This window comes from Dama dama, chromosome 15 (assembly GCF_033118175.1).
Source record: "Dama dama isolate Ldn47 chromosome 15, ASM3311817v1, whole genome shotgun sequence".
Lineage (NCBI taxonomy): Eukaryota > Metazoa > Chordata > Mammalia > Artiodactyla > Cervidae > Dama > Dama dama.
Window position 1 is genome coordinate 40,299,704 of NC_083695.1, and position 13,622 is coordinate 40,313,325.

The window sequence follows — 13,622 nt, forward strand, 5'->3', positions numbered from 1 at the left end:
AAAGTGTTGCTCAGTCTTATCCTACTCATTGCAACTGTAGCCCACCAGGATCCTCTGTCTATAGAATTCTCCCTGCAAAAACAGTGGAGTGGGTAGCTGTTCCCTTCTCCAGGGGATCTTCTGAACCAGAGATCAAACCTGGGTCTCCTGCATTGCAGCAGATTCTTTACATCTCTCTCTGAGCCATCAGGGAAGTCCCAGGAATACTGGAGTAGGTAGCTATTCATTCTGCCCAGTTGTTTTAAGGCATAGTGCCGTCTGGAAGTTAGGGGGTTGGCTTTACTTCTGCTAGCCTTTAATTCATCCTGCCCTTTCTTTTCTTTTTGTCTCTGAGCCTCCACAAAGCTTTCTCTACAGATGGATGAGCAGTGTCCAGATAAATCTCTGCAAAGGGTAGTTAAGTTTGTGTTAATGTTCAAAATTTTCTAAATTGAAATCAGTTTTTCAAATAAAGTACATTATTTACTCCTTGCATATCCCATCCTCTTAGTCTGGGAATATACTGTATAGGAATACATATTTATTTGCACACACGTGCATGATCTCCTTGTTACTTCACTGGCCTACACCGGCTACATTTTATTGCTAGAACGCGTCTTCCATCAATTAACGCACATGGGGGCAGACAAGCTGGCTAAGTACTATACTAAATGTTAGTATTGACTCAAGGATCTTTCAAAACCATTTCTGAAAAGGCTTCATTATTACATCCTTATTCTATTATTGGTTGTATTTTAATAAAGAATAAAACAAGGTCCCTGATTCAGGGATTGAACCTGCATCTCTTGCATTTCCTTCAATGGCAGGTGGTTTCTTTACCACAAGTGCTGTCTGGGAAATACTTTCATCTGGTTTATAACCCTATATTATCACCTAGTCTCTAACTGGCGTCATATGTCTTTATTTCTAAAGTAATCTTTGAAAAGGTGAGTTTCATCACAGATGTATCAACTGTTTGCATATCTCTAGTTCTCTGTCACTGGATAGCAGGAGAAATCTCATCACTTCATGTCTAAATTCTTGTGTGGGCATCAAATTGTTACAATTCACCTTAGTGAATAACTGACTTAAGAATTCATTGCTTAAAAACAAGGTGATTTCTTTAACAGAAGCATGCAGAACCCCAGAGATTATAATTCAAAGAGAACTGTTAAAGAACACTCCTCTTCCGCATGTCCCCACACACCTCCTTGAATCCTCACCAATAAAAAGGCATCCAGCAGGAATCAGAGGAGAGCATACTTGCTGCCCTCACTGAAAGAATCGTTAACCTTTCTTTAGCCATGCCCAGTGCCTGGAGTCACCTTAGAAAGCTTCGTCCTGCAGAATCTGGGCATCTTTGAGCCAGTTCTCGCCACTGACAGGGGGAGTTAGGCTGTGACCCACTGAGGCCCACTTCCACCAAGGCCTCAGAATTTTAACCTGCACCCAGCAAGTCTGCATGGTACATGTCCATATGAACATGTCCATTGTATATTGCACCCAGAATGCAGGAACAGAGTGAACACATAGACATGTGATTATCTAATACCTGGTTGTGATCATCATTATTCCCGCTGCTACTAAGTCACTTCAGTCATGTCCAACTCTGTGTGACCCCATGGACTGCAGCCCACCAGGCTCCACCATCGTTGGGATTCTCCAGGAAAGAACACTGGAGCGGGTTGCCATTTCCTTCTCCAATGCATGAAAGTAAAAAGTGAAAGGACGCCGCTCAGTCGTGTCTGACTCTTCACAACCCCATGGACTGCAGCCTCCCAGGCTCCTCTGTCCATGGGATTTTCCAGGCAAGAGTCCTGGAGTGGATTGCCATTGCCTTTTCCATGATCATCATTAAGACCTTTCTATTTTACTAGTGTTGAATGGGTTACTTGGAAGTCACAGAGTGGTCCATATTTGGGCAAACATTTATGGACTTTGTATATCTATGAACATATATCTGTGGATCATATTATATATCTATGGATATATAAATAGATATAATGATATCTATGGGTAAATATAAATGTAATAGTATACATATATGTGTGTGTGTGTGTGTGTGTGTTGGAGTAGTGTGTAATTTTCTCAGTTCTGTCTCGATGCAGCAAAAATTTGAAGCAGCAGACCAGTGTTATAGCTATGTTACAGCTCAATTTAAATAGCAGAGCAGTGTTACAGCTTGGTTATAGTTCAGTTTTATTTGGCAAGCAAAGGAAAATACATCCTTGAAGCGTGAGGGCGGGCCAACCCAAAAGAAGCATGGGGCTCAATTTTGGCTCCTCTTTTTGAATGTTTTTTTTTTCCCCTCCCCCTGAGTCTGCCCTATGTAAATTGGGCTAGCCAGGAGGGCTGTTTGCTTTACCTGAGGTTCTCACTCTGGTCCTCAGACCATCTTATGTTCTATTTTCACAGGCTTTTTCCTTTCTTTGTCTTTCAGCCACTGCTATTTTGGACTCTGTTTTCCTATTCTAACTACCTAACATATATATAAGTATATGTCTATATAAAATATATCACTGTCCATTATAGACTTTCTGGCCATTCAAGTCCCTTTTGTAGGAAATTCTGAGGCTATAGCACACTGGGCTTCTGGCCTGTGAGATTTTCTTTTCTCTTCATATGGTAGATTCAGTTGTAACACAGACAAACTCATTTAAGAAGACACATGAGAGAAATGGTAATCAGTTTGCCAAGTCCCGGTTTGCACTGATCTCATGAGCACCATAAATATTTTACCAGATTTTATTTCCACTAGATCAGGGTCCAGTTTAGGCCTTCACCCAACAACTAGAAACCTTTTCATAGATACTTACTGTAATTCAGTTTATTTTCATGAATTTAGTTTAGCTCAGTGGTAAATATAAATTAGTAAATAAAATAAAATATTCAAGATGCAGTTTGTTTTAGACCCCAGGTGTTAAGTATTTCTTGGTATACATGTGATGGAACTAGAAAATACATACAGGCTGACGTATTTCTTAGGCTGTGAGTAGAGATGGTGAAATGACTTAAGACAAAAAAATGACTTAACCTTCCTAATACTCTTTTTTCCTGTCCCCTTGAAGTGAGACACTTTTAACTGTCTCGTGTGTCATGAGATACACCCTTACATCTGAATATTTATACTATGACCGGTCATTTATTTCATGACTACGAAAATTTTATTTATGGTTATTGTTGTTCAGTTGGTAAGTCATGTCTGACTCTTTGCGACCTCCTGGACTGTAGTTATTTATGGCAGCTATTAATTTTTAGCAGTTATTTTAAATTTCTTGGTGAAACACATTTAAAGATATTTCCAAAACTCATGTTTTGCTCCTAACCATGTATGTCCTGCAACTGCACTGCTAAATGAAAGCTTTCAGTGTTTGTTTTTAAGGGAACAGAAGCTTGAGTTAAAGTGAGAATGGTAAAACCCAGGGTTTGTTACCATCATTTTCAAAACCACAAACTGTGGTGCTGGATTTTTCTATGAGGTGGGGGAAGTTCTTTTCCTTGCTGCCTTTCTTATATATTTCCTAGCATCAATATTGAGGCTGACCAGATCTCTGGGGAAGCCCATTATGAGGGTGGCTGGGATACTCACTCTGGCGTGTACTACATGTTTATTGAAAAGACATATTCTACCACTGACAATCCTTTACTTTGGTGGCATTTGTGAATGTCCATTTTGAGAAAGTAGCTTGAAGACTGAACTTCATTTAAAAAAGATAATAATCAAGTAAACTGGATGTGCCCATAATGAAATGGCAAATTTTGAAATGAGTAAATTATATATAAATGTAATAGTTCTGAGTGGCCCTATTCATGAGACAATATGTAAGAAGTGATTCCAAAAAAATAATGATAATAATTTTGACCTTTTAAAGTTTATATTTTCTGAAGTCTCCTTAATAAATGTGACTATATGTATTAAGTATATGTTTTAAAATTTTTTAAATAATATAGGTTTAAAATGGGCCACAATATAGCAAGCAGTTCAGAGCAAGGGCTTTGGGATAAAGGTGCTGACTGGTTGTTGCAGGATTGAATCCTTGGAGAAAACCATTTTGCCCAATAACTTATTAATAAAAGGAGATAATCATAGTACCTACCTTATGATGCTGCTTAGAGGGTCACATGAGAACATTCTCAAAGAGCTTAGCATGTTGTCTATCAGAAAATGACATTAACCACTTTTAAAATATCATTAATAAATTTATTGCTTCTAAGTCAGGAAAAAAATCCCCAAATTTGGAATGTTCATATGAGATTTTTAAACATTTACCAATGAAATAATGGCCTCTAATTTTTAATAAAAATAGATAAATTAAGCTCTTTAATGAATTTGGTAAAATGTGTGGTGTTTTCTAGGGCTTCCTAGATGACTCAGGTAAAGAATCTGCCTACAGTGCAGGAGATGCAGGGAATGTGGGTTCAATCCCTGGGTTGAAAAGATCCTCTAGAGGAGGGCTTGGCAACCCACTCCAGTATTCTTGCCTGGAGAATCCCATTGGCAGAGGAGACTGACAGAACATGGTCCATAGAGTCGCAAAGAGTTGGAAGCAACTGAGTATGCATGCATGTGGTGTTTTCCCATTTGCAAAGCAGATAGTGGTTCCATTTAATCCCCCAAAGCAGTCATATTTTGATGAAAATACAGGTAAAAAGATATTCTTGCTTTTATATGTATCCAGACACCACGTACTAATTTTTTTTTTCAGAAATTGAAGAAATGGCAAGTTGGTGGTTATTGATTTCACTATTCAGGGACAAGCTTTCCTAATTGCTCTGTGACCTTGAGTGAATCAATTTACCTCTCTGTGCCTCTGGACCAGAGAGGGAGCTTTCGTTTGTGAAGTAGAGAAATCGCTCCTGAAAATGCCTTCAACAGTAGCACATCAGAAACAGAGTATTTCTGGGGTTGGTTACTTCAGGGGCTCCAAGATAATACCTAAGACCTAGGTTTTCTCCCCAGACATCTGTGCTTCCATCCTCAGTATCTCAATTTTGCTTTCATCTGTTCCCCCTTATGTGCACCAGTTGGCTATGCAGGACTAGGTATTATACACAGGCATAACCATCTCCAGTGGAGGGATCACAGACGTGTCTTTTCTGCTGTATCCTTCATAGAGACTGAGAAACTCTTTCCTACAACTCCACGCCTCTAGGACTTCCTTTCCTGACATCACCCCAGCCGATCACTTGTAAGAATAGTAAGATTGCGCTGATTGATTAAAGCAGAGCGAGATCCTCTTTTTGTTTAGACAAATCCAGATTTACCCCTGAGCTGGAGACGGTGGTGTCTTTGCAGAAGGTTGGATGCATAGATGCAATCTTGTTCAGGACTTGGGTAACAGCACACAGTACATGATGAAGCTTTAATTTCTTTATTCTACAAAATGTGGGAAATATCAATTCTACCTAAGTAGTGGTATTTTTTTTATATAATTCTTAAAAAATGTTGTTTGTTTGGCCATACTGGGTCCTAGTTGTGGCATGTGGAATCTTTAGCTGTGGCATGTGTGTCTAGTTCCCTGACCAGAGATTGAACCCAGGCCCCCTGCATTGGGAACATGGGGTCTCAGCCACTGGACTACCATGGAAGTCCCTCACAGTGATTTTAACATCAGCACATCTACCTATAAGCAGACCCATGTCTCTCAAACTGCAGTATTTTTATGAGCCTCCTTTGCTAATTATGTTTAAACATAATTCTAGTCTCTCCTTCACCTTCTTCACTGTTCAACCAGGACTCTATAGAGTTCATCACCTACTCATTGTTAGCTCTTACACTGCTAACTGTACTGATCTCCATAATCGTCATGTTCCAAAGCCATGGGGCAACAAAAAGCACAAATTCAGTGACTTCTAATCCTTTTCCTTTCTTAGCAGTTCTGCCAGGAACCATTAACATTGTAGGGAAATACAATATCAAATATACATACCACCAAGGTTCATTTTATGAAGGTGACTTAACTGGAGACATGTTCATCGTACGTTGCAAAACTACTACATATTCCTTTCTGAGTGAGAAAGGAGAATTCACAAGACTTATGGTTTGGCACGCATGCTGTCTTATCAAGCACTGTTCTCATCCCTTGTTCAGGTCACTCTGGCGTGAGATCTTTTATGCTAATGTGATCCACTAAGAAGGATTGATTTGCCCTCGGGCCTCAGCTGGTACTTGTTTTCTTATGCCTGGGATTTACTTCCTCCGCGCCGCTGGTTGAGACTTGTTGCCAACTCATTTGTAACATAGGAACACGTTCCCTTTTTCTTTTCCTGTGTTTGATTTCCCTTTGCATTTATCTGTTTCCATCAATGCAAAGTACTGAAAGGTTCAAATTGATTTTCCTTGTCAGAGCATGAAAGGCCTGTTTTTCAAACTTCAGTATTTCCCAAGGAAATATCTCTGATCAATATGTGTAAGAATGAAAGAGAAACTTCAGACTCCCCCTTCTGATTGTCAGTAACTCAAAGCAACCTGTTTACCCACTTGGATTCTTCCCAGCAGAAAATGTTAACAATTGTAATTATCACTATTATGCAGTAGGTTCAATTGTCCAATCAATATAATTGCCAAATGGAAATTATACAATAAATATAATTGCTGCTTTACTCCTGTGCAGTATTTCACTGGCACTTCACATTTATTTTGTCCTTTAATTAGTAACAGGTGTAATTACAATACTGTGCTCAGAACTGAAGCTGAGTAATTGGCAGGAGTGGGCACTGGGTATGACTATTGAGAGGGGCCATTGTGACTCATGCTCTGCTGGAATTGCCTGCAGACACCACACAGCCCAGCGAGTGACCCACAGTCAAGCTGACTTGTGGACACTTCCGGTATAAACTCCAGATCAAGGATGCTCTGAGTCTGAGTCACGCAGCTTTGCCAACCCTCCCTCTTGACTTCTGGTACCACATTGTACCTACTCTTAGTCTTTCCAGACAAACATATTCTTTCCTGGACGCTGTTTATGTGCCAGGTACTAATCTGTATACAGGAGATATTTAAAGCACAGTAGACACATGAAGCTTATAATCTAGTGGATAAAAATGGATTCCACAACAAAACCAAGAGATAAGAAATGTGTGTTGCTAAGTGCTAAGAAGAAAAACTACTGTAATGTAATTAAGTTTTGTTGGGGCGATTAGGGAGACCTTTCCAAGACTTAACGTTTGACCTGAGATGCTGATGATGGCGCAGATCCTTTTGTCAGTGATTGTGCCCACTGCAAAGGTCCTCTAGGGGAGATTAGGGGCAAGCTTAGAGGATTCAGGGGGTGAGAGTGGGAGAGAGAGAAAAGAGGGAGACAGATGGAGTGGGGGGAGAAGTTGAGGGAGAGAGAAGGGGTTTTGATTTTAGAGGTTCTTTAAAAATATTTATTGATTTATTTGGCTTCATTGGATCTTAGTTATGGCATGTGAGATTTTTTTCTTGTGGTGTGTGAAAAGTTGAGGCATTCAGGTTTCAGAATGTGCAGGCTTCAGTAGTTGTGACACTCAGGCTCTCTAATTGTGGCACATAGGCTCCAGAGCATGCAGGCTCAGTAACTCCATGGCATGTGGGATCTTAGTTCCCTAACAAGGGACTGAACCCAAGTCCCCTGCATTGCAAGGCGGATTCTTAACCACTGGACTACTGGTAATGTTCCTAGAGGGTCTTTAAGGAAGGTAGTAGAGAGTTTGGTGCAGGGTAGTGACATAACTTGATTTACATCTTGAAAGCCACTTATACCTGATAATAAAAACTAAATTGTTAGAAGAGCAAGAACTGAAGAAGACTAAACAAGGGAATTCCAGGTAGGAGTTGTTGGTTTCTGGGCCTATGATGGTGCCAGTGGAGACACAAAGATTGTGTGATCAAAAAAAAACATTGGGAAGATAGAGCCACATTGCCTATTGATGGAGTTGATGTGAGTGTTGAGATGGAAGACTGCAATCCCCAATGGGGAGGGCTTCCCAGGTAGTTCAATTGTAAAGAATCTGCCTGCCAATGCAAGAAACATGAGACTCAAGTTTAACCCCTAGGTTGGGAAGATCCCCTGGAGAAAGAAATGTCAACCCATTCCAGGATGAATTCTTGCCTGGGAAATCCCATGGACAGTGGAGCCTGGTGGGCTACAGCCCATGAGGTCACAAAGAGTTGGCCTCAACTGAGCACACATGCACACTTGTCTTAAGGGGGAAGTCTGGGAAAAAGAAAAATTTATAAATGTAGGAAAACAGATCTTGTTCCATTTGAAATGCCACTAGAAATCCAGGTAGACTGAAGAGAGCAGTCACTGCTGTAGACATAAATATGAGACTCAGCAGTATTGATATAGAATTACTTATAGACCAGGGTGAGATAAACATCAAAGAGAGAAAACAGAAGAGGTCCCAGGATTGAACTGTGAGTTATTGCAGCATTAGGGGTCCCATGATGAGGAAGAGTCAGCAAGACAAGTTCAGGAAGAACTGCCGGTGAGGTAGGAGAGTTTGGAAGCTCTGGATGCCAGTCAATCCAAGAGACTGTTTCTGGAGAGTGGAGTTAATAATATGAAATGTTGCATAGAAACTAAGATGGAGAGAAGACGTGGTCTTTACATTTGGCATTGTGGAGGCTGCCGCTGACCTTGTCAGAACAGTTTTAATGGAGTGATTGGGATGTCAGTGGATGTGTGGGTTGAAGATAAAAATGTGAGTTGAGAAAATGCAGGCTGCATGCACAGATGACTTTGGGGGAGTGCTGTGACAAAGAGCAAAGAGTCCAGCTGTAGGTGGAGGGACACAAGGGTCAAAGAAAGACAACTCTATATTTTTCTATGCAGAAAAGTATGGAGGATGAGGAATGGATATTGCAAAGTGGGAGGTAGATTTCTATGGGAACCAAGTCCTTGAATAGATGAGACATGAAATCCAGAATATAAGAGGAGGGACTGCCTCCAGTAGAACAGAGGCTTGTCTTCTCTCATGGCAGGAAGGAAAGCGGGTGTGTAGGCACAGATTCACGAAGGTCAGTCCACGTGGTGGTGGGAGGACTGTTGCTGCCTCCCAGTAGTTCGTGATCTAAGGAGATAGACATGTTGTGCACATCTCGCCTTATGAATCAGACAGCGGTCTGAGCAGAGAGAAGCAAGCCCTGTGGGAGGGCAGTGGTAGGAGGAATTCTGCTCCAAAGTTTGATAGAGGATGTGGCATTTGACTTGCGCTTTCAATAATACATATCATTATGCTTCTGTGAGGCTTAGACATCAATAGGTTTTAGTGAATTTTTTTCTTGAAGGTCCCCTGCTGAAAGTTATTTTATCAAGGAAGATACAGGTTGATCTCTTGATCCTAGAAATGTTAACTTTCCCCAGACCGTCCACCCCTTCTTGGGCATCCTGCCCTTTAAGATGCCCTCTTCTCCGCTTGAAACTCTTTCCCTTTTTACTTTGGCTAATCTTTAATTATCTTTCAAGGCTAAGTTGAAGTGTCACCAATTCCAGAAAGCCTTTGCAATGCATCCTGCAACCTCCTTATCACTTTGGGTTGGATCCTTCATGTGGGCAGGTGGGGTAGGTATAAGAATTCTTATTTTGTGGTTATGTCCTTACATGTCCACATATGTCCTTATACCATATGTGGGCAGTGATTTGAGCCACATAGCTGCAACAGAAGTGCCCATGGTGGGAGCCACCCCAGCACTCAGGCATGAGAGAACATGTGAACTCCAGAGGGCTAGATTGAAGGCTTCCAGAATGGAACAGTGTTGGCAAGCTTTGGAAATGTCTTGTTCATGTCTCTATGTACATGTGCAGTAGGTCTAGCCTTGCATTTGACTTTGGTCAAAAACCATCTTTCTACTTATGATGAAATAAGCAGTTGAGAATCACAAACAAAACCATCATTTTGTGGGTCAGAAATTCCACTTGATTGCCAAGGAGATCAGGTCCTCTCTGGACTGAGTTACTCAGGTTTTAAGACAGTCTCAGCAACCCTTGGTATAAAAACTCTTAGGGATCACTCTCCCATATTTAGATCAATTCCTGGGAAAGTTGAACCCAACCCAGATTCAGTTCTGTTGCTCAGGGTTTCAAACATCACTCTCTGAGCTGTCCAATAAGTAGCAATAGAAGCCAAAGTTTCTTGGATATCCAGAAATGTATCTTAAGCATTTAAGAAAATTCTGTCTTGAAAGGTGGCCATGAGTTCAAGTGTCAGGGTGATTCTGTGTGACAGCAACCAGGATGAGAGCAACCAGTTTACCCTCAGCACAACTTCTGGGGGGTAGAAACCACATTGATTATCCTGCCTTCAGAGTTTTGCACAACACCAGTTTCCATAGTAAATGCTCAGTGAATGAATTGAGTATTTGAATGTATTGTTTCTGTTGTGGAAAATAAATCTGCCCCTTTTTAATAACATGAGTCTTCTTTTCAAAGAGGTGTTCATTATTAAGAAACTGGATAAATTCAGTGGGTCAACTCAATTCTGTGAGTTTTCATTTCTATGATATGAGGACCCCAGGATACTTGCTTTGTAGATTGTGTGCCAGACACACAGGCCTCCTACACAGGCCAAAAATTGTTCTGCAGAGAAGGAAAATATATAAAGTTGTTTATATACATAAAGTGCTTGAAATAGTGCACAGAGCATAATCAGTACAATGTATTTGCTGTTTTTATTATTCTTTGGGATCTAGTGTGGGTTTATATTCTGACTGATAATTTTACTATAAATTCTTGTTCTGGATGTTGTCCCATATTTTTTCCCTATAGGTAATGCTGTGGTTATAATCAGAAGGAAACCATATTACCTTGATGAACAGCACTGGAGGGCAAAAGGATCCATGTACTTTTAATCTAAGATAATACTAGAAAAAGAAAGATTGTTCTATAGTGTAATCAATTCTGATAAACTTAGAAACAAAGAAAAGTATTCAGATCTTTAGGCTATTCATGTTTTCCTTTTTAGAAAAAAATTGTCTTTAATTCTGTTGTCCCTAAATATGTAATTATAATAAACAAAACAGAAGCAGTATCTAAACTGTTTATTGACATAGCTGTTTTGTTTAAATTGCTCTTGAAGTGTTTCAGAATTCTTCATAATATTGCACTGACGTAGGTGGATCAAAAGAGAAAATGTTTAATTACAAATATGTAAAATCACCTAGAGTTTGAAAGTCACTGAATGTTTTGTCCCAAACTTACATACTTGTTTCACTAAAAGCTTCTGCTTCTAATCACTTAGCTATCATTTCATATTCATTGAAAATATGGAAAAGAAACACTGAAAATATTGCTTGAAGGAATACAGCTTATCTGGCTACTTTCATGATTTTTTCAAATGCAATATGGGAGAAAAAGATATATAAACACTATTTCCCTGGGTAACAGATCTAACAAAGGGCAGATTTTTATCTTTGTGATAGCTCCTAAGGGGAAAAACAAAATAAAAGACAGCTTAGAAGGAAAGAATAGCATTTGTAATTCTTGACTATCTTATTAGTAAGAAAGTAGAGAACATAGGCAAAACACTCTCCGACATAAATCAAAGCAAGATCCTCTATGACCCACCTCCCAGAATACTGGAAATAAAAGCAAAACTAAACAAATGGGACCTAATGAAACTTAAAAGCTTTTGCACTACAAAGGAAACTATAAGTAAGGTGAAAAGACAGCCCTCAGATTGGGAGAAAATAATAGCAAATGAAGAAACAGACAAAGGATTAATCTCAAAAATATACAAGCAACTCCTGCAGCTCAATTCCAGAAAAATAAATGACCCAATCAAAAAATGGGCCAAAGAACTAAACAGACATTTCTCCAAAGAAGACATACAGATGGCTAACAAACACATGAAAAGATGCTCAACATCACTCATTATTAGAGAAATGCAAATCAAAACCACAATGAGGTACCATTACACGCCAGTCAGGATGGCCGCTATCCAAAAGTCTACAAGCAATAAATGCTGGAGAGGGTGTGGAGAAAAGGGAACCCTCTTACACTGTTGGTGGGAATGCAAACTAGTACAGCCGCTATGGAAAACAGTGTGGAGATTTCTTAAAAAACTGGAAATAGAACTGCCATATGACCCAGCAATCCCACTTCTGGGCATACACACTGAGGAAACCAGATCTGAAAGAGACACATGCACCCCAATGTTCATCGCAGCACTGTTTATAATAGCCAGGACATGGAAGCAACCTAGATGCCCATCAGCAGATGAATGGATAAGGAAGCTGTGGTACATATACACCATGGAATATTACTCAGCCATTAAAAAGAATTCATTCGAACCAGTCCTAATGAGATGGATGAAGCTGGAGCCCATTATACAGAGTGAAGTAAGCCAGAAAGATAAAGAACATTACAGCATACTGACACATGTATATGGAATTTAGAAAGGTGATAACGATAACCCTATATGCAGAACAGAAAAAGAGACACAGAAATACAGAACAGACTTTTGAACTTTGTGGGAGAATGTGAGGGTGGGATATTTCAAAAGAACAGCATGTATACTATCTATGGTGAAACAGATCACCAGCCCAGGTGGGATGCACGAGACAAGTGCTCCGGCCTGGTGTACTGGGAAGACCCAGAGGAATCGGGTGGAGAGGGAGGTGGGAGGGGGGATCGGGATTGGGAATACATGTAAATCCATGGCTGATTCATATAAATGTATGACAAAACCCACTGGAAAAAAAAATAATAATAATAATAAAAATTAAAAAAAAATTAAAATAAAATGGGAAAAAAAAAATAATAATAAAAAAAAAAATAAAAAAAAAAAAAAAAAAAAAAAAAAGAAAGTAGAGAAATTCTTGACATATGGGAAACAACACTACATGTGCTGACTGTTTGAGTGGGATATAATTCCAGCATGCAATTCAGATTAGCATGGGAGATTTAAAATCCCCAAACTTTTACACAGTCAGTCCTTATCAACCTACTTTAATTTGGGGAAAGGCTGTCTTCCCAGCTAAGGATTAGAAAAGTATTGGTTCATTTAATATTTATTCATTTGTTCTTTTTTTTTTTTTTCCATTTTGAATTTGCTGATTATCAGTTGGGTGTGAAGTCCTGATTCTAACTGCAATATAATTAAATAACAACTCAACAAAGTTAAATAAAGGTATATACTAATTGTTTTTTTAATCCATTGATTTATTCATTTTTTCCTTGAAGCCTTATTAGAGTATATAGTGCCAAGCTTCTCAAACCTAAACTGAAAATATGAAGCAAATTTTTGACATTTCTTGGAATCTTCCCTCCCTGGAATCTAATTCTGGGATGTTAGTTGCACTCTGCTTAATTCTTTATGATGGGACATGTTCTAGAAGCTGATTCACTGAATATAGTCCAAGGTCTAAGTACATACGGAGAAGGTGATGGCACCCCACTCCAGTACTCTTGCCTGGAAAATCCCACGGACAGAGGAGTCTGGTAGGCTGCAGTCCATGGGGTCGCAAAGAATCGGACACGACTGAAGTGACTTAGCAGCAGCAGCAGCTAACAGTCTGTCTTACTGGCAATTGTTTATGCAATTTGTTTTTGTTTATGCAAATAAAAATTAGTTTGTTTATGCAAATATATCAATATATTTGAGCTCCTTAAATTAGAAGTATTTGAAGGCATTTTATCTATAACCTTGATTTTCTCATCTATCTACTTGTATAATCT